This window comes from Buteo buteo, chromosome 3, assembly GCF_964188355.1.
Source record: "Buteo buteo chromosome 3, bButBut1.hap1.1, whole genome shotgun sequence".
NCBI lineage: Eukaryota > Metazoa > Chordata > Aves > Accipitriformes > Accipitridae > Buteo > Buteo buteo.
Window position 1 is genome coordinate 73493740 of NC_134173.1, and position 20625 is coordinate 73514364.

The 20625-nt window shown below is 42.5% G+C and overlaps 1 protein-coding gene and 1 long non-coding RNA gene across 4 annotated transcripts in view; one reads left to right on the plus strand and one right to left on the minus strand.

Moving 5' to 3' along the window:
- The window catches only part of TRAPPC9 (trafficking protein particle complex subunit 9), a 520195-nt gene that overhangs the window by 49063 nt on the left and 450507 nt on the right, over positions 1 to 20625 (minus strand). The gene's annotated exons all lie outside the window — the stretch shown is intronic.
- On the plus strand, positions 6445 to 10054 carry LOC142029549 (uncharacterized). The gene is made up of 3 exons (XR_012649955.1): positions 6445 to 6585; positions 6938 to 7029; positions 7965 to 10054. It is a non-coding gene; the product is annotated as an uncharacterized LOC142029549 (long non-coding RNA).

Below are 20625 nucleotides of genomic sequence, written 5' to 3' on the forward strand. Positions count from 1 at the left end.
CAACTGTCAAGGAGAAAGCTCAATTTGGATAAACTTTAAATTTCAATATAAAAGCGTTCATGCTGGAGAAAGAAAGAGAAACATGGGAAGATAAAAAATGTCAGATTAGAGTGGCATTGCTGAATGCATCAGTGGGAACATTCAGCTTTCTGCATGATCCGTGAAGTATAAAAACTAAGGGAAAGCAAAGAAAATCCAAAAGATTTAGGCCCACAAGAGTGTGGTTCCATGCAGAAATGTTCACACGGAAAGAGTCGGTGCTTCTGTTAGAAAAGCTGTGCTGGTTTTGGCTGGGACAGAGTTATTTTCTTCATAGTAGCTAGCATGGGGCTATGGTTTGGATTTGTGCTGAAAACAGGGTTGATAATACAGAGATGGTTTTGTTATTACTGAGCAGTGCTTATTCAGTGTCAAGGACTTTTCTGCTTCTCACCCCACTCCACCAGCGAGGAGGCTGGGGGGGGCACAAGAAGTTGGGAGGGGACACAGCTGGGACAGCTGACCCCTACTGACCCAAGGGGTATTCCAGACCATATGACATCATGCTCAGCATATAAAGCTGGGGGAAGAAGGAGAAGGAAGGGGGGATGTGCAGAAGGATGTTGTTTGTCTTCCCAAGGTACCGCCTGCCGATGGGAAGTAGTGAACGAATTCCTCATTTTGCTTTGCATGCATGCGTGGCTTTTGCTTTACCTATTAAACTGTCTTTATCTCAACCCATGAGTTTTCTCATTTTTACTCTTCTGATTATCTGCCACATCCAACCAGGGGGGAGTGAGCAAGTGGCTGGGTGGTGCTTGGTTGCCAGCTGGGGTTAAACCACAACAAAATTTTCATTTTAGTGTCTTCAAACAAAAATACCAGAATATTTTACCAACGTCAATTAAGACTCAGAATTCTTCTGGGACACACATCCTTATTACACCCATTTTTACAGACTACAATGACACAGAGTTTGACTCATTAAAGGCCAGAAGATGAGTCAGCAAAGAAAAAGAACCCAAAAGCCCCAATCATCCATCGTCTGCGATAACCACTGAATAACCTCTCTCTCCTCCGTCATTAGTCAGCCTTGGGAATAAAGTCACTTATCTGAAACACAAAACTATTCCAAACTTGATGTTTGCCTTTTTTGTATGTTTGTTTTTCGCTATGATTGCCTCCTAACATTTCCCAGCCTCGCACACAGACTGATGCACTTAATTTTGACAGACACAAAATCCCTCTTAAATCTGCTGCAGTGTTTATACTGGGATGTATAAAAATGACTTCGTGAAACATAGTCTCGAAATAGAAAATGAGATTAAAAATATTTTGCACATGAAGACTTCTCTAGGCTATGAGAGAAAGAGAAGAATATTACAAACCTTATTCTCTTTCTCCTGATCGCCTAAAGGGGCCCCTACAGCAGAACTATTATCTTTAATCTTATGTTCTCTTTTCAGTGTGTATTTTATTTTATTCTCTCTGCTAACAATACCCTGGCCTTTTAATAGCTCCTGAGTTCAGCTCCTAAAAAGATATTCCAGGAGAAGACTTCTCTATTAGATTTGCAAAGGTTTAGAAACAGCTTGTGTTCTCTCTGTGCTAACAAACACTTAGTGGTAAATGCCTTCTCAAAGAGAGTATTGCAGCAGTGATTTGGTCAGTGCATGAGCCAGTTTGCTTAACAAGCATGAACCTCCCTGGCCTGCCAGTATTACCGCAAAATAGAATCATTTTCCTAAATGGTTTCATTAAAGGGACATTGTGAGGCTGAATAGGAGATATTGAATGAAAATGGACAGAGTGAATTTTTAGTCATGCCAAACCAGTCTGTGGCATCAGTCACAAAGGTTTCACTGAAAAAAAAGCTTCTATTGCTTTATTCAGAGATGAACACATTTGCAGTGATTCTGAAAGATTCGCTGCCACAGCCACTGTGGCCATACAGCGCTCATCAGCCATGATCGAGCCAATTTATCAGAAGAACCCAGGATGAGTTATTGTCTGACAATGCCAAGACTTACATTCGCTGTGGAAAATCATAATCATCCGTTGCTTCAAACAATTCCAGTTGAATTGCCTCCCCAAATTATTCATCCCATACCAAGCCATGATGGGAATATCAAGAAGGAAGAGCGAGCCGTGCAGAGCAACCGCAAGCCTCTCCTCGAAGGGGCGTCACACCGAGCAGCTTGGAAGGCAACAACAAATTCTGCATTTTAATGAAAATCAGGAAGGAGAGGGCCAGGAGAGCATCGTGCGGGACAGCTGTTGCTATTTTTAGTATACAATGATGCTGGAGCACTCACTGAGCCTCCCATCCTTTGGGATTTCTCAATGTTCTCTGGAAGATGGGCAGATAGGGTCTCCTGAGAGAGCTCCACCTACACAATAATTTAACATGGGCCATGGGCACTAGGATTTTTCTTGCTTCTTTTTCGGCCTGAAGCCCACATTTGAATTTCTGGAAGACTGAAACATATGTCCCTAATGTCTTCAGGCTGGTAACAGTGTAGTTGAGTGACACTTAGCGGCCTGTGACAAAAAGAGTTGATGACCTGGCCCTAATTTTTCATGAATCTATATGTGCATTTCCACATAGAAGGGTTCTTTTGTCAGGTACAACATACTTCTTCCTCAGACCTGCCCCATAAAATAAGCACTATTACAATGTCTGTTACATATAAGGCACGATATGGTACTAATGTAATCATTCCCATCAATAGGATTCATCTCCTCAAACTGCAGCCATGTACAAGCAAGATCCTCTGTAAGTTCATGGAGATAAATATACTTCCAAAGGTGTCTCTACGTATCTTGGGCAGTTCTTGTAGGATGGGAAGAATTGCCCTGGGACTACTCATCTCACTCCACTGACAGCGGACAGAGCCCGGACTTTCAGGCAATTCAAATTAAGAGAGATAAATATCACCTATAGTATACAAGAGAGATAATTATGCACAAACTCCTACAGTCACAACTTTGCAGTAATTCATTGGGATGCCTTTTTATTGTTATCGATATTTTGAAGGCATATTTCTAATGCCAAATCTGTTTTCAGATAGCATGGGCATAAAAACAGTTGAGAAACATGTGGGTGTTGCAAGTGGGCTTTCTGTAATTCATCTTGTTTCACATCCACTGTAAAGATAAATATCAATGCATGGCAATACTACTGGAAGTTTTTATCTTGCTGCTGATTTATGGCTCATTGGTCATTACGAGAAATCAATGACATGAACTTAGACTTCTGTGTAAGTAGTAAGTAATGCAAAAAATATAATGAGGACAAGCAGATATAAACTTTCAATGGCCAAGGGAAAATTAATAGTTTAGCAAATGCATGATGCTACACACAAACTCCTTTAAAAAAAGAAAGAAAAAAAGCAAGAGAGCAAAAAAGAAAGAAAGAAAGAAAAAAGGCTGCCTTATTTCCCTGAACTCTCAGCCACCTTTCCTTCCAGCTTTCTCTACATTACAGATCCGACATGTATCTCTGTCAAGCCAGCCTACGTGGTCGCACTGTAAGCTACTGTCCTCCAAGCTGGGGCCCGAAACAAAACTGAGAGACCAATAAATCATGCTACAAAAGGGAATCTCAAAGACCACATAGTGGGCTCTTTTTTCCTTCCTCTTTTGATTTCCTAGTGCTTTGTTTTAGGTTTTTTTGCCTTATGTGATGCCTCTTGCAAAGGCGTTTGGCACATCAAAAAAGCTCATAGACAAAGACAATTAATCCTCATCATCCTTAGTGTGACTTGCACTAACCAATTAAATTTAAAATAATTTTCTTCATGAAATGGGCTTGGATCAAACCCTAAGATTAGAAAGTGACTGAACTTTCAAGAAGTTCACCGGTAGTGAATTTTCCTGATATTAAGAGTTTCAGGATATGACCTCAAATCTATTGATGGAATCTATTAATTCCATCCACTGATTGAATCTTCCAGCTACTGTGGTAGGGATGGCTTTTCTATAGGCTTGACTCTGATGTTACTTGCACTAATAATATATTTGTGCAACTTCTTTACATCGGTGCAGTTTATGAATTAACATAGCTGAATCAGGCCAGTCATTCACTGTGTCTGCCTATCTAGAGACCAAATTTGATAATAGATTGTGCTCTTAGCAACGGGATGAGTGTTTCGAGGTGGATGTGTTATGGAAAAAAAACAAACAAGCTGACAAGTGACTACAGCATAGCCAAGGGTAGAAGAAAGACTGACCCTTGGAGAGGATTTTAACTGAGGTAGGCAGGAAGCTTTAGCTACACACAGGGCATATTCATAAGGTATAGAAAAATAATACTTTGTGAAAATAAAAACAAATTGATATATCCTACCCAACGCTTCATTCCTGTTTTTAACAGATAAAGATCAATGCTAAAAATACATCAGAAAAAAGGCACTCTTGGTACCCAGAGGTTTCTCACTCTCTCACTGCCATAGGAAACCTTTCAGTGGAGTCTTTTTGCTGTGACGACAATCACATCTATAGAGGATTTAAATCTCCAAGGTTTTCAAGACAACAACCTTAACCAAGACTAAATTTCTCACTGCCATGGCAATGCCAAATCATTGCCGCTGTGGCAAAACCTAAATTTAGCTCTGGGCAAATATTCAAAACTTTCTGCTGTGACTTTTTTTTTCTTTATCTGACATGAGTTGTGGAGAGGCTGGTCAGAGCAGACAGTACCATGCTCCTTACTCCCAGTCCTGTGCTCTCAAATTTTAGATGCAATTACTCCAGTCTGCACTCTGGAAGTGAGAGGAAAGTCAGACAGAAAATCTCAGTAAAAACAAACTCAAAAGTGGGTGATATTTACAGAAAAACAGTAATTTGACAAACATGTGGTTCTGAGGCAGTTTCACACATTGCTTTCCAGGATTCAGGGGTCTCTGTAGCATGTTTTATGCCTTTTGTTCAGTGTGAACTGTCCAACTTAGTTCAAACGAGTTAGTTTGCCTCCTATATCAATACCTGCCAATGTTTTAGCATAAAAAGAAATGAGGATATTAGGGCTTTTTTTTTTTTTTTTTCCAGATGGCATCTGGTTGGCTATTGTGAAAATACTAGGGCAGTTGTTCACACCCATTTTGCATTTAGTCTAAATTAGCCTTTTAGATTTAAAAATACCCTAGATTTCCCCCATCTATAATTTTCTCCTTTGATACTATTTCTGAGCTGATGGAAACTTCAGTCAGAATGCTCTTAACCTCCAACAAATTAAATATTGGGAGAATATATTAAGCAGAACACAAAACCTAAATAGATTTTAGAAGAGTTGTAAAAGGCAAGAAGCAAACTGGAATAAAAGATGGAAGAAAAAATAAGATTGATATGTAAGACCAAAATCTGATTTAAGTCCAGCACTTGGAAAAGAGTGCAGGATCCAGATCTTGCAGTATAACAAAAAAAAGGTAATGCTTAACATTAAAATAATAGTTTCCATTTCAACTTGTGTGGGCACAAGTAAATTTAAAAAATGTTATGCCTTCACAGTGGTAAATTAGTGCACTTTGCCCACACACATCTTTTTTTAAAAAAGACAGTGTGATCCAGAACACAATTTCCCTTTTGCAATGCCGAGTCACTGAGCCAGGTGTAAAGCTTTAAGGCTCTGGATTCTCAGCCCCGTGCTTAGACCCCAGAATTAAATTACATCACCTCTTTTTTCATTTTCTTAAACCCAACTTTAAAAACATCTACCGTCTCCAGGTGCCCTGTTTCATATTGTCACAGATACAAAATTTTTGTGGGTTACCTGCTTTTAAATCCTAGCTCTGAGCTCAAAGGCTGGCTGAAGCAGGTCTACAAAATAGGGCTGAACCAGAAAATAATTATTGATAATCAGAGAGTTTCCTGCTTCCACCTGGGATAGAAGAACAGCAATGACAGCCTTTTCCATGCCACTTCACTATCTACCTTTCCATTTGTGGCCTGAATCTGTATATATAACACACATGATTTAAAGATAATAGAAAATCTGAATTCAAAGAGAGATTATTGAAAATCTGGTTTCTTTGCCAAAAAATATTTCAGAATATTTCAAAGAGGTGAAACCCATGCTGGTGAGTCCTGAAATCTAGCCAATATTTTCATTGACAGTTTAAGCTTGGGCAGGGGGGTGGAAATAAATCTAAAAAATAAAGGAAAACCATTCAAATTAGAAGGCGCTACCGATGATTTGGAGCACAGGAATTAAAATTCAATGGGATTTTGATAACTCAGCCCAAAGATCAGTAAAATGCAATTCACTGACGATGAGGACAGAATACTAATCTTCAGCAAGAGAATGTAAATGTAAATATCTCGTGGCTAAAAAAAACCCACCCAAAAACCTGGCTTAGGGACCAGCAGCTCATGGAAGACTCTCTGCTAGCAGATTGGCTAACCAGGCACAAGTGGCTTGTATAACAAAACACGACGTTCCTCTGAGCTGTACTAACGTACGCGGGAACGTCCGGGAGGGCATCGCTCTGTCGCAGGCAGCATTGCTGGCATTTCGACACGAACACCAGGTTTAGGTTTGGCCCACACTTCGAGACTCAGAACAGGTCAGCGGGAAAAATGGTCAGAAGATGGTAACAAGAAAGAAAGGTAAGAGGCTTTCACTTTACCAAGGAAAAAGCTGGAGGGAGTGTGTTTACTTATGCTAGAAAACAGAAAAAGGCTGTGAGTCGGAAGTATGGTAACCAGCTCCTACGCAGAAAGGTTTCTAAACAGGATGGGATTGGAGACCTCAACAGGGCTCAAACGTTGAACATGAATCTTGTGTTTATTACATCTTGAATGTCTGTTTCAGGTAGATTGTATTTAAATCTAAGTTCCCAGAGAGACATAAATTCCCGTTTCTCATATAAATTTTTAATGCACTTCCATTATTAAACCAAATTTTATTCCAAGGAGCTTTGCCTCTAAAATTAATCAAAAGATTTTTGTCGTACTCCAGATGAAGCAAACACAGAATTCCAGGAGCCTAACACAGAAACCGGACTTCTAAAAATAGACTGTGCGGAGCCTGATTTGCTGTAAGTCGAGTGGGTAAGTCACATATCACATCTCTCTCGGCTGATCAGCATCGGTCAGGTGTTGCTTGAAAGGCAGCCCAAGAGGGAAAGCAAATAGATTGATTCAGCACAGAGCTCAGAAACATGCACTGATATGACAAGAGATAGCAGAAACTCCACAAAATAGAGTGATATCTCTATACATTTGAAAACAGTTTGAGGTTGCTTTTGTTTTCCCTGCCTGTTTATCACTCTGCATCCAGATGCTAAAAATAAAACTTGTTAGTTATGAATAGGTGGGAGTTGGATCTCCATCCAAACCAAAAATATACCCTAAAATATCTCTCTGGTCTTCCCAATTTGGGCAAATTAATTCCTGTCAACAGCACAGATATTTTGCATGAGCAAAAATAACAGCAGCTACAGCCAGATACATAAAACCTAATGGCCCATGCCCAAGGTCTCCCCTCCGTGCTGGAGGCAAAGCTCAGCAGAAGACCATGGAAGGGGCTTTCTGGTCTTGGAGACCCAGTGTCAAGGCAGAAATGTTCTGCACAATGGCACACAGATGCTTCAACACAAGTCAATGAAGGGATAATGATCTCAGGGAGGTAACTGCGGGGCACAAAAGGTGTTTGCAGATACAGAGCAGTCATTTGCCTGTTCCTCCTGACTGTTTGTGGGGTTACACAGAGCCACTGCTCACATTTGAGAGTCTCATGCTATGGATTTTGTTGAAAACAGGTTTAAAAATGTCACCCTGATCCTCTTTCACAATGCCAGTTTTGGTATGTGACAAATAGTGCAGAAATACCTAAATAAAGAGCAAGATACCTTTAGTGAGATCATCTCTGTCCCTGACAGAAGAAGGAATTTGGTCAAAAAATTAATCTTCTTATTAATTATTTATATTAACAGAAATGCTGACACATCAAACAATTTATTTGGCTTCTTATATATTACCCTCAGGTGACAGCCTTCAGCACAGTGCCCAGCAGAATACTTCAAAGTTTTCAAAGAAGGGGTCAGATGCTGCTTTTGGGGTCCCGTTCCCAAGGCTACGGGGATGCGGCAGCTCCAGGCACCTGGCATTCAACCACTGAGCTTCACTCGCCACTCTCGCATCCTTTTCCTTCAACCATGCACTCGAAAAGGGCAGAGTCATCCTTCAACACACTACTTCAGAAACAGAGAGGGGGAAAAAAGAGTATTCATAACCTTCACATTGAAGGTTGGTTCCACAAATGTTCTTTTGTAAGACCGCAAGTAAAAGGGGAGAGTAAAAACGTCCATGTATGTTACTTTAACCTTACATCAGGAATATGTAACACCCTCTGTCTGACTCCATTTTGGCTAAACAAGACTGGCTTTCCTCAATGTATGAGACAGTATAGGAGTTAGATCACGTGCCTGGTTCAGTTCCAGCTTCAGTCCAAAGTTGCTCTTGACACAAAACCAGAGAAAACTTGGCAGTGTCACCTCTCGAGCTTGGGTTCAGTCCCGAGCAAAATTCCAAATGAAACACAAGGTCCAAAATCTGCATGGAGCAAACCAAAGAAAACGCTGGCACCGACGCCGATGAAACAAGTGGCCAAGTTTTGCTAATATCCACACGGCGCTTCTCTTTCAGCTGTCCATAAAGAACTAATACTGCCTTGTGGGGGCTATTTGCCCTGTAACTGGTCTCTAAAACCAATGAGAGGGATGTCAAGGAAAGGAAAACTGATGTCAGTTCTCGTAGCAGAGGTGTCCATGGGCCATCATCCCCCAGGCCACCGCACACAGAAGAGGTCGGAGCAAACCCGCACTGGGTAGCGCTGAAAATCCCAACAATGAGAAGCAAAAGGAAAATTTCAAGCATGACTAAATAGCTGATCACATCAAAGGAAACAGCTGAATTTTATCTCATGAGGATGGGAGTGATCACTTCTCGTATTGTCTCTACTTATGACATATGATTGGGGGCTAATCTTTACTGAACATTTCCTGTGTGATTAGGTTAAAATCACTTAAACCATGACATCTTTGCTCACATCAGGTAGGATGTTTATGCACAGTGCGGCTACGCAGAGGTTGAAACAATGCTCCGAATGAGTAAGGATGCCAGAATTGCCTCTTGACGCTTTCCGTGATTCAGCCCTCGCTCCTCCCCGAGACGTAAGGCAGGACCTGTACCCCCTAAAGTCAAAACAGCATCTTGCATGCCTAAGTGCCATGAAATCGTTGCACGGGTGACGCTGTAGGGATGCTAAATAAGCCTATGACAAGCTTTTTCCTCAAATACACATGCATTTTCATTAGTCTAAACTAAATGGTGACCAGAGGACAGAGTCAGACCTTTGCGGACAAGCACTCAGGAGGACAGTGCTGTCAACACACTGGCTTACAGATCAGGAGGAAATTTTTCATTCCCTAGAAGTGGGCAGAGAATCAATAGCTCATTTTTCATGTTACGGTTATTATGCCCAGTGCTCCACGGGTATTGTGTTATATACAGCCTCTATAGCAACGGCTTAGATTCCTCGCTCCTGTTTGCTCTGTCAGTGGCAATTATTGCAAAAATCCCCAGGGCTCGGGAGTGTTTAGCTCCGATTGGGAAATACAATAGTGGACCCAGTAAAAGTAAAATAATAGCCAAAGAGAGCACCATATAAATATGAAAACAACTGTAGCACAACACCTTTCCAGTTCTATTAGAGTGATTATCCCAGTGGCAACACAGCTCCTCAAAAAAGCATGCAGTAAATGGTTGTTTTTTTATTAAAAGTGCCTTTCACCACCCACAAGAATTGCTCCTGAGCATTGTAGCAACATTACAATACTTCACACACCTCTGAGACTCTGCCTGTAGACATCCCCCACGTTCCTTGAGCAGCAGGTTTGGAAAAGCTGATGAGGACCTGGAGCATGACTGTGCCTCCCAGGCCCACCTCCAGGCCAGGGCAGGAAAATCTCATCTCTATATCACAGTTTTCAACTTCTCTCAATCTGCGAGTGCAAAATGGACAAACTGTGAGTACAGAGCTGAGGGGAGGGAATGGGCTGGGATAAACTTGACAACACCCTCTACCTTAAACACATTTCTGTCTACCTGAAATAAAGCAGAGGACTTGCACTTTGCTCAAGGAAGGCCTGTGAATATGATTCTTGTGTACGCAAGAGTAAAATTTGGCTCCAAAATGTGTCGTGATTACATGGAAATTGTAAAGTACAGTAAGGTACTTGCAGAGTCCACCTGACAAGTACAGCATCAGCATAAATATTAAAAATAATAGTAGTAATACTAATGGGGAATACAGAGCTATAGCGAAAAGTAGTACCTGAAGACTGGTGGCTGCAAGAACAAATATTGTCTGGCAATATATACCAACCTATGGCTCCCCCAGACCACAGTACATAACAGAAAATTCTTTTTTTTGGTTTGCAAAAAGCCAGAGCCTCAGAACTGACAGCTAAGAGAAGCATACAGCAACAGCAGAGCCAAAAGCAGGCAGGCAATTAAATGCCCCCTGCAATAGGGGGGTCTTTCAGGTAAGTGAAAGGAGGCATTGAGTGTAAAATGGCTCTTTGGTGGCAAAGTCTTCAAGCCATGTTGAGAATCATAGAATCATAGAATAGTTTAGGTTGGAAGGGCCCTTTAAAGGTCATCTAGTTCAATGCCCCTACAATGAGCAGAGACATCTTCAACTACATCAGGTTGCTCAAAGCCCCGTCCAACCTGACCTCGAATGTTTCCAGGGATGGGGCATCTACCACCTCTCTGGGTAACCTGTAAAAAAATTAATTACAAAAGCTTGTGTCAAGGGCTGATTCTCAATAGATCACAGTGAGGCACCTGCTCTGCTATGTACGAAACTCTGTCCCAGAACCAGGTTACCTATGAATGATTTAGCACTGAGCGCCCCATAATTACGCAGTACGCAACGGGGGAGAGGCAGCGCCGCATCTGTCCGCTCCTCCGGTCCCAAACACAAGCAGCGCTCTGCACCGGCCCTGCCCCATGCGGGGAGGGCAGCCGGCTATCGTGAGCCCACCGAGATGCTGTCAGGGCTGCAGTATCGCTACGTCTAGGTGGGATTCTGACTGAGAGGCATTCAGTCACAAGACTGCAGATGGTAGCCTTGTGCCAGTGGTTCCTCAGCCAAGAGCACGCACCGGGGGTCTGAACCTGCGGTTCCTCTTGTACTGAACAGGATTACTATTGCAACAACACATCATCAGTAGGGTAAAACTAACTTGTCTCGCGGCGGTCTAATCCCAGCTCATGTTCCCTATTAGTGGGTGAACAATCCCATGCTTGGTGAGTTCTGCTTCGCAATGATAGGAAGAGCCAACATCGAAGAGTCAAAAAGCAAAGTCGCTTGGCCACTACAAGCCAATTATCCCTGTGGTAACTTTTCTGACACCTCCTGCTTGAAACCCAAAAAGCCAGAAGGGTCAGGAGGCCCCGCTTTCACGGTCTGTATTCATACTGAAAATCGAGATCAAGCGAGCTTTTGCCCTTCTGCTCTGCGGGAGGTTTCCGACCTCCCTGAGCTCGCCTTAGGACACTTGCGTTACGCTTTGACAGGGGTACCGCCTCAGTCAAACCCCCCACTTGCCGCTGTCCCCAAAATGGGTCACGCATAGCACGTGCCAGGCATTTGGCAGCAGAAGCGAGAGCCCCCCTCGGGGCTCACCCCCCCTGCCTCACCAGGTAAGTGAAAAAATGATCAGAATGAGGGAGGCAGTTGAAGAAACACCACCTCCCAGCTTTCTTCATGTTCAACCACTGTCTGCCAACTTCTGTTCAGGGCTGATTTTCAGTACAGACTAGGGGATATATAGAGGAGAATCCTCTTCTAAGAGCTGCCCCGCAGAGACAATGACAGGATATACTGAGAGAGTATACCCCTTTGCCTTCCATTTCTAACCTCTACAAAAGTTCCTTTGAGAGCTTGTGTAGCAAATATGTTATTTGCAACACCTTAAATTAGCAACTGTAAAATTCCAAAATTTCTTATCTCTGCAAAACATACATATTCATCTATATTCTTTTATATACATAAATATATATATCTATAAGTGTAAAGAAAATAAGAATATTTTATTTTCAACCAGATAAACAGTAGCAGGCTTGGAGCTAGACCTAACAAACCTTTGCAGCCTCAAAGAAATTTGCCTGGTTGTGTTTGTGGGAACGTAGAAAACTGTTTCATCAAATACCTTATAGAGGAGAAATGAAAAAACACTGGTGATTGAACAGCAGAAAAAAGAATGAGAAAGCTGGTGGGGTCTCATGTTCATCTTCTACTGACTATGTAAGCAAAAGATCTATCAATAAAACTAAAAGATAACAACTGATAGGATAAAGCCGCACACACAGACTCTAATTCAATTAACCAGCAGAACTCCCTGCCAAGAGTTTCAAATCAAGGCTGATTTTCATGTGAATTAATTTCGTTTTCACCATATCACTCACTAGATTTGAAATGTCAGATTAGTTTATAGCACCAGAGAGTAAACTGATGGTTGTCTTTGGTCAAAAAACTGCAACAATGTTCTACTACCATTAAATGGTAATTGCCTTATACGTGTTTTCCCTCTGCTACAAACATTTAGCTATGGCCATTGCTGGAGCAATACCAATCTGGGCCTGAAAAGACGTTCTAGTATTTGCTTTATACACAGTGACTTAAAAAGGGGTATGCATATAAATAAAGGATATTAGAGGAAAGGTTTGCAAGCTCAGGAGCCAAGCGGCCAGATTTACCACCAGCCTGTGCTGAAGTGGTAACACGTATGCTCGACCAGGTTGTGCTGCTGCACTGTATATGGCAGGCAGTGAAGGGGGCTGAAACACCAAATTTCATTAAGATTCTCCAGCAGCTGCTGCAAAAAGAATTAGCATGAGAAGCAGAGCACAAAGCTATCAGAAGAACGCTGCACAACTGAATAGAAATTGAAGAAAAATGAGCTTCTTGTGAAATATTGCAATCACTTCTTTAAGCAATAAAGAGATGGTTTGTTAAATAATAGACTAGAACAACTCCAATAAAATAAAAACTGTCAAAGTACCCTTTTTAAAGTTGCTACACAATCTTCCAATTTTGCTTTCATTACTAAACAGTAACAGATGATCAGATTTTATCATCATCTTGTCTGGACAATATCTTACCAGCATTTGAATACATTAGAAAATGAAAGAATACCGGAAGAAGAAAATTTAATATAATTACCACTCTCTGAAAATAGCTTGCGCATAACATTCACTTAATATAGCTCAAATAAAGTGAGAAAGAAATCAAGGATGGAGAAACTGTTTCCTATTTAAGACCAGATACAAACAGCTTGTCCTAACCATATCTCTGGCACCCACTTCCCTTCCCTGTGTGTTGAACCAAATGAGCAAAAATAATTGTGCCAAAAGATATGGCACGTTATTGCCCAACCAGGACCCTCAGCCTTAATTAGCCCAAGGATGATCTGGATTCACCGGCTACAAATCCTCAGTTAGATGAATCCTTTCCCGAAAACACCCTTTCCTTCACAGAAAAAGAATGAAAGGACAGAAACAGAGAAACAAAATTTGCACTGAATTGTGTCCCATTGCCACGTAGCCTGAAGGGCTTAAATCTCTCCCCCCTCAGCTAACAGGTCCGCTGCTACATCTTCAAAACCACAGCACATCGTCAGGAAATCCATCCTTCTCACTCCCCCAAAAAAGGTCCCGATGAGATGTGCAGCAGCAGCCATTCCCTTGCATGATGCCCTCCCACACGTACACGAAGAATATGTTTTCCTGCAAGAAGGAGAAGGAAAAAATGGCCGATTTCCTACAAAAGCTGTGCTCGTTGTCCCATGTCCTGTACCATCACTCCTGCAATCACCCCAGCTCCCACCCAGTCTCTTGTGACCCCTCAAGGGTACCAGAAACCATCCCTGGCCTGTTGAGATCTTCACCTGTGCCAACTTGTAGGAACATAACTATTTTTTCAGAATTCTGTCCTATTTCAAATACTGTTGAAATCAACCAATGTCTTGAAAAATGACTGGGGATGGGCATATAGATGGAAAGCATTGCAGACACTAATTTCCTTAGGAAATAAAGCTAAAAAACAGCTTCCTGCCTATACTGACAGAGAGAAGTCCCCCTTCCATGCATGTCTAGCTCTATCTACAGCAATCCTAATTTATACCCAAGCCAAAGAAACAAGCCACAGCCTTAGCTACATCAATCATTAACATAACAGCGGCTGATAACATTAAGTGCACAACATATATGTGTATCTGTTTGTCATTAGGACCGCAAATATCTTTTGGTCTTTTTTTAATTCTCAATCAGCAGAGAAACAAGTCACAGTTTTGAAGAAAAGTTTACTACATTTGGGACTTTCTCAAAGCCTTTTACCACTGATTACAGAAAAGGTTTGTATCCTTTTCTCAACTAGTCTTGCTTCTGTTGGGCACAAACTGAAAGGCAGAATAGAAAAAAATGAAACAACACCTGGGTCACCATATCTGCTCAGGGAACTGATATTAGAGTCTACTTTCATTTATTTGATATTGGAAAGGTGCTCCACTCTAGCAAAGGCAGAATGACATCCAGTGGTAGAGGTTAAACCTAGAGAAATTAGAATGGGAAATAAAAGATGAATCATAGAGGTGGCTGATTTTTAAAGGACATGGATAATTCAAAGCAAAATCTGGTATCCTTTTGAAAATCTTGCAGTCCATCAACCAGAATTTACTGGGTGTAGTGCAGATATTAAGAACTGAAGTAGTAGCATCTGTGATATTTAGGGACAGGATGACCACAGCAATTCTCTTTCAGACCTTTCAATCATCAGATCTGTGGAAAGGGAGCGAAGAGAATCAGGATGCCTTAAAGGAGAAAGCTATTCTGATGAAAGACTCTGGCACCAAGTTCTGCAAAGAGATTTCACATGCAGCTTATATTTTTAGTATTTCCTTGACGTTTCTTAAAAATAAAAGACCAATTGCAGACCTCCCTGTGCCTTGGCACACGATGCCAGCAATACTATTGAGCATACAGTGCCACAGGAGAACTCTGAAAACCTGCACTTGGTTTAGGGCTGTGCCACTGGTATGCTGGGCAAACTGGTACCTCACTCCATGCTTTGGTTTCACCACCCATCAAGTACGAAGGATAACCCTGATGTCGTCTGTTTAGTACTTCAAGATCTATTGCTGAAAAATGTTCTACTAAAGTGATGTTCCTGTTAACCCAGGAAACTTTTTCACCAGTTAATTGTAAATCTTCAATACAAAAGATAACACTGTCATTTTTTCTAAAATAATGGGTTCACACTATAGCAGGTATCTGCTTTAGAAATGAAATACTGTACTCAAGTGAAGGCAAAACCCTTTGAAATGAGAACAAAAAGCTCACTTTTTTTTGACTGCCAAATTCTTTCAACACTTTTCTTTTACTCCTCTGCTGAAATCCAGAATTTAAAAAATTCTAAATCACGTATCTCCAGTTTTATCAATGAGCACTTTGGATTTTTGTTTGAAAGGTTGCTCACTTGCCACCCCCTGCTCCAAAGAGAATATAAAAGACTTCTGCTGCATTGATAATCTACATGTCAATTGTTAGGAATAAATTTCAGGCAAGGTTAGACGGCACATAACTTACTGGGAACCACTCTGCAGGATTGCAGGCAAGGTTACAGTAATGTCCTTTCAACAGGACAAATAACATATCCATTCACTACGAGCCAGTCCTGTCATGTTACCTCATTTTAATCAGCCCTTTTATGATATAATATTCATGTGGAAATCGGGCTAAAAATACCCCCTGCCAAGGTGACTGAAGACATAAAATTGAAAACTTTGTTTTGCATATTTTAAGATCAGGTTTTGTCCTGAAATAACGTAGCATATTAATTGAGTTTCATGTGGGGAAGAGAGAGAATTGAAAGCAAGGGGAGGGAAGGAGGAGAGAGGCCAGGAGCTATTGCCTCTCCGTCAATGATTAACCAGCCCAGGCTAAAGCTAACATGATCTTCCTGCACTCCTCAGAAGCAGAGCACAATTATTTAGCACCTTCAGTTGCACCAAAACAGTAAAAATTAAAAAGCTAAATGTTGGGCTTGGATGCTGGAGCACAACTGCTCAGCAGCATTCACAAAAATACAGGTGGCCAAGTCAGTCCTTGAACTGGGTCCTGGGTGGGGAGGGGGACAGATGTGGCACACACGCTTTCCCAGGAGAAAACAATATTGTTTGTGGGGATGAGCAAGGGGAGGAGGATTTCCTCTAGCTGTAATCCTCACCGCACAGCAAAAGTCAGCTGTCTAGGGAGGTGTCTTTAGGAAGGAGAAAAAGTCATCTTGGTCTATTTGAAAAAGATGTTTATAAAGGAAGGGGAGAAGCATTGACTCTGTGTATCAAAGCCATGCACGGCCGCAGCATTACGTGGTCTCAGAGCTATTCCCCCAATGGGTCTCATTCTCAGCTTGCTCAGTTTACAAATCAAAACAAGATATTTCACGTTTGTTCAGCCTGCAACCGCAGCCTGGTACACCGAAAGATCAGCCGGTGACCTTTCCCCACTAGCAGTCCATCCTCATCCCCACGCCGAGGAGCCCAGAGACACAACCGAGCTGGCAATCGCGCTGCTGATACGAAAAGCAGAGCAGGCACGCAGCTTGATCTTTCGTTCTCGTATTGGCTGCGCCACGCTGACGGCAATGAAAATTTGTATCTGTCAGTTTATTAAACTGATCTAAGTGAAAAGAATCACAGGGGACCGAGACTGTGATAAGGACAGGGCAGTCTCCAGACTGCAACCGCATGCTAAAGACAACCCCCTTCTTTTTCCACAAATCCTTCAACTAAGCGCACATAACCTTTTGGTAATCAAACTCATCTGAGGTTCAGCGTGCTCATCTTCGACAGGCATAAGGATACATCGATATTATGCAGACCAGGACCAGTATTGGCAGTTCCATACCAGTGGTTACGTGAAGTTTTAAGCTGGTTTTCAAAAGGGCATTTTGTCTAGAATAACTGCAGCAGTACTTGACTTTTTGCAGCTGAACTGAAATAGATGAGGGGCAATAGTCTGCCTGTTAGGACAAAACTGAGTATCACATTGCATACAAAAAATTACAAGCATGATCCTTTTCTGCTTTTTTTTATGTAACAATTCTAGTCTACTATGTTGCCATAAAAACCATAAAAGAACATTTTCATTCAAAAAATACCCCTGACATTCGGAATTGCACTTTCTCATTTCAAGGAAAAAATAGCCCCTGCTTGTTATAGCCATTTTCCTTTTCCATGGGTAAAAAGGAACTATCTGATCATAGAGTGCTGCTACTGAGCTTGAACTTTTTGTAAGTGGCTACAAGGGATGTTTCTCAGGGGTCAATACTGGAGCTGATACTGTTTCCCACCTTCACCTGGCTGACAGGATGCAATGCACCCTTAGCAAGTTTGCAGATGACCCCAAATTGGGGAGGGAGAGCTGTCAAGATGCTGGAGGGTTTTGCCATTCAGAGAGACATCCAGAAGCTGGAAGAATGAGCTGCCAGAAACTGCACAACGTCCTGTTATTTGGGAAGGAATAACATCAGTGCAGGTGCCTAGACATCAATGACAGCTAAATGCACACTGGATTGCTTTCCTGAGAGCGCAGCCTGCAAGTCAATTGGAAGTGATTATTCCCCTCTACTCACCTGCATCACCTGGGGTATGATGTCCAGTTTTGGGACTCCCCCAGTACGAGAGAGATGTTGACAAACTGGAATGAATTCATATGGTTGGGGGCTGGAGCACACAGAGTGTGTGGAAAGCCTAAACAAACTGGGAGAGGAGGCTCAGGGGGCTCCTCACCATCAATATCCCTACATAAAGGGAGCTTACAGAGAAGACAGGGCCAGATTTTCTCAGAGGTGCACAGCAGAAGAATAAGAGGCAATGGTTACAAGTTGTAGTGAAGGAAATCTTGATCAGAGACATGGAAAAAAAATACACATACTAGGAGAAAGTGTGGACTCCCCATCCTTGCAGAATTGCAAAATTTGCTGGAGGCATCTTTGAGCAATCTGACCTAACTTTGAGGTCAGGCTTTCTCTGAGCAGGGGGTGGGACTACATGACTTCCAGAAGTCCCTTCTAACCAAAAATTTTGTATGATGCTCAGCATCTAGGTCTGTACTCATGCACTTTGGGTTTTTTTTGTGATGGTTGTTACAGGAAAAGGCAGGGAAAGGAGAGGACAGAGAGAGAAGGGTACAACTTATACTTGGCACAACTTATCCACATCTTTAAGCACTCCAGAAAAGGAGGGATGGGAGGAAACACAAAACCTACTGCTCATTAGAGAAGAGATGAGGTGGCCTCCCTGTTTCTCCTTTTTTTTTTAGAGAAAGAGCATCTTCAGCTTCCATGCAGCCAGGGGACCTCAATATGACCAAAAGCAGCTGATTTGTTGAGACTCTGTCCCCAGTTTTCCCCCTGGGGGAACTGAGAAATAAATTACAGAGGGCAAGAGCAAGCACATAGAGAATTATAGACCTACTGTTCTTCATAACAGCAACTGTGCCTCTATTTCACTGTGTCATGCTCAGATCGTTTTGAAAACTAGCACCCCTGCTATGCATCCTGCTGCACACTGTAAGCTTCTGTGCAGAAATATCACTTTAGTAGCCAAAGGATTTTAGAAAATCACTCCTACTTTTCAAGTTGAAAAAACAGAGATGGAAGAACAAGGTGTTTTCTAGTGTATTGGGTTTGCATGGCAAGGTTTTGGTAGCAGGGAGGCTGGAGGGGCGGCTTCTGTGAGAAAGTGCTAGAAGCTTCCCCCATGTCCAACAGGGCCAATGCCAGCCGGCTCCCAGATGGACCCGCCACTGGCCAAGGCCAAGTCCATCAGCGACAGTGGTAGTGCCTCTGGGAGAACAGATTTAAGAAGGGGAAAAAAATGCAGCGAGAGAGAGGAGTGAGAACATGTGAGAGAACCAGCCCTGCAGACCCCCAGGTCAGTGCAGAAGGAGGGGAGGAGATGCTCCAGGCGCCGGAGCAGAGATTCCCCTGCAGCCCGTGGGGAAGACCCTGGTGAGGCAGGCTGTCCCCCTGCAGCCCAGGGAGGTCCACGGGGGAGCAGATCTCCACCTGAAGCCCATGGAGGACCCCACGCTGGAGCAGGTGGGTTCCCGAAGGAGACTGTGACCCTGTGGGAGGCCCACGCTGGAGCAGGCTCCTGGCAGGGCCTGTGGACCCATGCAGAGAGAAGCCCACGCTGGAGCAGGTTTTCTGGCAGGACTTGTGACCCCGTGGGGGACCCACGCTGGAGCAGTCTGTGCCTGAAGGACTGCAGCCTGTGGAAGGGACCCACGCTGGAGCAGTTCATGAAGAAGTGCAGCCCGTGGGAAGGACCCACGTTGGAGAAGTTCACGAAGGACTGTCTCCCGTGGGAGGGACCCCACACTGGAGCAGGGGAAGAGTGTGAGGAGTCCTCCCCCTGAGGAGGAAGGAGCGGCAGAGACAACATGTGATGAACTGACCCCAACCCCCATTCCCCATCCCCCTGCACTGCTGGCAGGGAGGAGGAGAGAATTCAGGAGTAAAGTTAAGCCTGGGAGGAAGGGAGGCATGGGGGGAAGGTATTTTAAGAGTTATTTCACATTATCCTACTCTGGTTTGAATTTGTAATAAATTAAACTAATTTTTCCCCAAGTCAAGTCTGTTTTGCCCATGACAGTAATTGGCAAGTGATCTCTCCCTGTCCTTATCTCGACCCATGAGCCTCTTGTTGCACTTTCTGTCCCCTGTCCAGCCAAGGAGGGGAGGGACAGAACAACTTTGGTGGGCACCTGGTGTCCAGCCAGGGTCAACCCACCACATCTAGGTAATGGTGACGTATTCCAGAACTCACAGTTAGTGCCAGAAGGCTTTAAGAAGAACAGCACATAGGCACAAACCTGATCACAAATACAAAGCAGTATGTTAGTTTTATTTAGTTAGTACAGATAATAATTTCACTACAGGCTACTCTGGGGAACAATGGCTCTAACTGTGCTACAGGTGAGACCTCCTATATTGTACTTTTACATGTAAGTAATTAAGCATCTGCACGCTTTGCTAAGTCAACAACCTTTTGACAAAGAGAAAGATTTACTCTAAGAGCAATAGAGCATGAAAAGGAAAAATGTTTTTGTGATAATATCCTATTTTCAGTATTTTGCCTCAATAATACTGGTGTCTTAATGATCTCAAAAAAGGCTTAACAGAGAATTTACACATAGCAAAACTATAAAGTTTTCCTAAATTTAGACTATCTGGAGTTAGATTAATTACTTAAAAATATTCAAGAGAAAAGCAAAATCATGTGCAAATAGTCACTGATAAAGTATGGGGAAGGACTGCACTCTGGCGATCAGGAAAGTAGAGTAACAAAGGAAAGGTAGCTCTTCAAGTCTTTGTTCCCCTTGTCCTGAGACTAATTGAGATAGTAATTTGGGTGCCAAAAGAAAAATTACTTTTCCTTTTTTTCATCACAGAGTCATTCACATACCAGAAGAACAGCACTTATTTTATTTTGGGCTTTTTAAGAAGTTTCTGAGGCATTAACGTGATCTATGAAATACATATTCAGAAAGGAAAATTAAAAAAAAAAAAAA